Source organism: Amblyomma mixtum, chromosome 10 (genome assembly GCF_055824585.1).
Source record: "Amblyomma mixtum isolate Tamu chromosome 10, ASM5582458v1, whole genome shotgun sequence".
Lineage (NCBI taxonomy): Eukaryota > Metazoa > Arthropoda > Arachnida > Ixodida > Ixodidae > Amblyomma > Amblyomma mixtum.
Genome location: NC_143021.1, coordinates 50,114,855 through 50,119,326, shown reverse-complemented (window position 1 = coordinate 50,119,326; position 4,472 = coordinate 50,114,855).

Sequence of the window (4,472 nt, the reverse complement as noted above, 5' to 3'; positions counted from 1 at the left end):
AAAGAGATAAAAGTGCTACTAAAATAAAATTGTAAAAGTGCTAAAAAATTATCTACTGTGATACCAGCAGCATTTTGGAAAGAGACAGCACCGATTTCATCAATGCATGCTTTAAAAGAAGCAAAGAGTCCAGGATGCGGCACTGAATGAAACAGGTCTTCCACATCAACAGAGGAGGCAAAATTTAAGTCATTGCAATGTTCAAAAAACTGAGCTATCGCCCCATCTATCGCCCCACTTCCTTGACAAGTGCATTTTGCAGGTCCCTGCAACACATAATGTATAGCGCGATAATCATGCACTGAGAAAGCAGTAAATTTTAGATCAGGTCTGTCGTGCGTCACCTAGTGACGTGAATTTTCAAACTGCATCTTCGTCTTTTATGATAAAAGCCTTCAAGTTGATTCTGAATTCTTGGACTTTGAGAAGGCATTTGACATCGTTCCGTATGTTCTCTTATTGCACAAGTCCGTTCTTTGTTCACCTGCCTCTGTTCTCCACTGGGTACAAGATTGTCATTAGAAGGCAATTATTATTATTTATTAATACTGTTGGCTGAGGCTGTTACAGGTTGTTCCAAGACAATAAATGCAGAATAGCAGCTCAAAACAGGTCATGCAATTCAAGAGTGCAATAAATGGCACACTTACAAAGCAATAAATAAGAGAAATTGACCAGTGTGGCACAATCTTTCCACAACCGCAAAACAAGTTCATTAAAGCCATTAACAAAGGTACATTTCCGAAATAAACATACCATGATGAAATTGTTAGCTACGTATTTCAAGCCACAGAAAAAAAAAGAACAGTCAGTCAGTGTTTGCTGTCAGTGTTCCATGGAGCAGCGAGTTCCACTCTTCTATAGTTCTGGGGAAAAAACGCGAGTACAGACATGGTTTGGATGTGGTCTTGGAGGATGCTTCGAGACATGCGGTGCTTTATGCACTGCTGAGTGCTCAAATTAAATGAGTTATGGCGAGTCAGAGGGAGAAATTTTACTCTTGTTAGTCTTCTGCGTTGTGAAAGTGGAGATAGGTGAAGTTTCTCGAGCATTTTAGTTACTGAGTCGGTTGGACGATTGTGGGATAAGATGTGCCCCGCTGCTTTTCTTTGAACCTTTTCAATTCTCTCTACCTGGTTCTTTTTCAAAGGGTCCTACACGACACTCGTGTATTCTAATGTGGGATGGACGTGTGGTGAGTTTCTCATAATTTGGTGAACGTTCAGCTTCAACCTGTCCACATTCGCAAGCAACTTGTTATAAGTGTCCGCAGTATTATTCAATAAATAAAATAAAAAATAAATAAACCGCACTGCACGTTTCGTCGCTAACAATTACAACCTCGCCTCCAGCATAACAAACATTCAAACCGAGCTTGGGTGGCAACCCCTGAGTCAAGAGAGAAAATTCTTGAGGTTGAAATTCTTTCATAGTGTATATCATGGCAACACTGGTATGGACAAAAGTATCTGCATGAAGGCCCCGCACTAAACATTTCCCTTAGAAGTGATCCCTCAAAAAAAAGTACGAGAGATTGCGTGCCGCGTGAATGATTTTGCTTATTCGTGCTTTCCTTTTTCTATTAATGGATGGAATCATTTGGACGAAACCCTCCATGTTCTTCTCAGCCTTGCTTGAGGTCTGTTCTTTATGAGTTCATTTGCATGTTAGTTACATAAGTTTTTTGGATTGTATTTTGTGTTCCCTCTGTCCTTGACCTTTCGTTTTCCTGATGATATTGCCACGTATCATTGTAGTGTCCGTTCGTTCGCGCAAGGCCGCAGGAAAGGGGTGTTATCATTTTTGTTCGTGACGCGAGAAGCGACCGGAGTAATCTCGATTGATCACAGCCATAAAGAGCTGCATCTACGTGTTTCCAGATCACTGTAGATGATCTCGACCTGTTATCTCGAAGTTTCCTAGCCGGCTTTAAATTGAACGATGCCACGAGCAGCGGGCATTCGTAGTTCGACGACTGACGAGCACGTTTGTTGCTTACGCCGCCGCCGAGTGATTCAGTTCTTTTGCGGGCACAAGTCAGCCCAAATAAAGAGCTTCGTTTCAAAGTCTTGCTGGTGTCTTCTTGACCGCTGGACTGCCGTCACTACAACGTGACAATATACAACGTTTGTAATCCCACTGCAATAATGCCCCCTGTGCAATGTAGGTATATCCATAAATAAAGAAAACAGAAGAAACATTCCGGCACTGGCATAATTTTTTAAGAAGGTCTTCCACATGGTCAGGCCATTTGCCAGCATTTCGCTGCTACGAGGCAGCGCTCAGAGGCAACGGACAAGGAAAGACGCATAGCAAGGCGCCAACTATCAACTGACTTTTATTCGAAAAAAAAAACTCTTAAATATCGCTGTTCTGCATTCTCAAGTGGTTGCACATCACGTGGAAATGTTCACTCAGCAAACCGGTCAAGAAACAAGTGAAGGCGGGCTAGTTGGTGGTTGACAATGGAGTGCATATTGCAACCGCGAAAAACGACGAGGTACGAAGAGAGGAAAGCACAGGACAAGACGCGGAACTTCAACTAAGGTTTACTACAAAGAAAACCACATTTATACAAGATTCGTCATCACGCCTGATAAACAGCAGACACCATCACATTATACAGGCACGTGAGCGCGTGTGGCACAAGTTAGCATCTGGATAGTTGAATTCTTTCTTGGATAACGATACTGAAGTGGAGCTCATGGAACGGTCATTTTCTTTTTTTATGCAGTAGGCTTCAAAAATTTCCCTGCTAAGCTGGGTCGTCAATTTTTTCAGGAAAATTGTGTCGCGGTACCTGGGCGTGCAGTTACGACAATGGCGACAATGTTTTGCCAGTTCCCCGCCCCCCACCAATGATTCAACGGCTGCGCGATGCTCCTGAAGTCTAACATTCAGGCAACGTCCAGTTTGCCCTGTGTGAGGGGGGGGGGGTATTTTGTACACCACCCCAGTTTTGCAGGGAACGAACCTGTCTACGTGCTTATTGCGGCACTCATTGTTTATTCCCTTTCCCTGCACCATATTGCACATGCCCGAAAGTATTTTTGGGCGCCGTGAAGGCCACCGGGACATCACATTTCATGGCCCCTTTTTTGAGGCGATGGGAGATCTGGTGGAAGTATGGCATTGCCACGGGTCTCCGGCGTTGCGGTTCTTCACTTGGAAAGTGCTTCGGTGGGCATCGAGCTTCCTTGGCAAGGGCTTCTATCACCGAGGTGACCATCTCTCGAGGAAAACCAGCACTACTCAGTCGTTGTAACTGAAATCGCACGCTACCCTGCATTTCATGTGGGCAAGACTTATCGAGAGCAGCGCGCAGGCAGTTTTTTGCTATTCCCCTTTTAATAAGCTTTGAATGAGCTGACTGGTGGTTTTAAATACCCTTTTTTGAGCGAGTCTGGTACCCCCAACACACCTGGGTTCCACTAGTACTAGTAACAATACATGTGTCCAAAAACTGGAAGCATCCCTGCGATGGCAACTCATAGGCGAAGCTCAACCCAAAGGCACACTCACTGAAGATTTTAAGGATTCGGTTTACTACTGTAATGGTCCCTTCTGGAGATACCCCTTTCAAGAAAATGGCATAATCGTATACACATCTAAAATTCTTAGCTGAGTGGGCTGTGTCGAGGCATGCAGCGATTCGCTTGTCACAACATGATAAAAAGATGTCATTTAACAATGGGGCAATACATGAACCGATGCACACACCATGCTTCTGAATGAAATTATTTCCCTCAAAATTAACTATAGTCGCAGGAAGATAAAAACGGAGCATTTCTACAAAGTCATCCACACTCATGCCACATGCGTTCTGAAAGGCCACTGAGCCGCAGTCATGTATGGTATCCTTAAGAGCACAAATGCAGTTTGTCTTGTGGCATATAATAAAAAAGATCAACAACGTCAATTGAGAAAGCAAACAACGCTTCACCTGTGCTTACTAGGTCACTAAGAAATATGGTGAGCTCTTCAGAATTCTTAATCAAGGACAGGTCCTCAAAGCTGAGCATGCGTAGGTGTTTCTGAAGAAACTTCGAGACTGCCCCCTGCCGCGTATCACGATCGGATAAAATGGCTCGAAAAGGAACATCTTGCTTGTGGGTCTTTGCCAAAAATAAAATGCTAAGTGCTCCGCTGGACGCACCTTTCACGGTCGAGCAGAGCCTCTCCAGATTACATCTTTCACACAAACCAATTGCTAGTTTCTTCAACTTAGCGGCGCTGAACTTCGAGGGGGAAAAGTTTTTTGTATCAGCTTCTCTCGCTTTTTGACAATATATCGAATTAGGCAGAACAGCAAAACTACCCTCTTTATCAGAGATCATTAAGGCAAGATCATTTCATTTTATTACCTTAAAGACCCACGAGGGGTATTACATAAGGGGTGGGTACATATATTTTGGTGAGCAAGTGTTAACACAACGAAACATGGCCGGTAACATTATTGGCAAAATTGGATG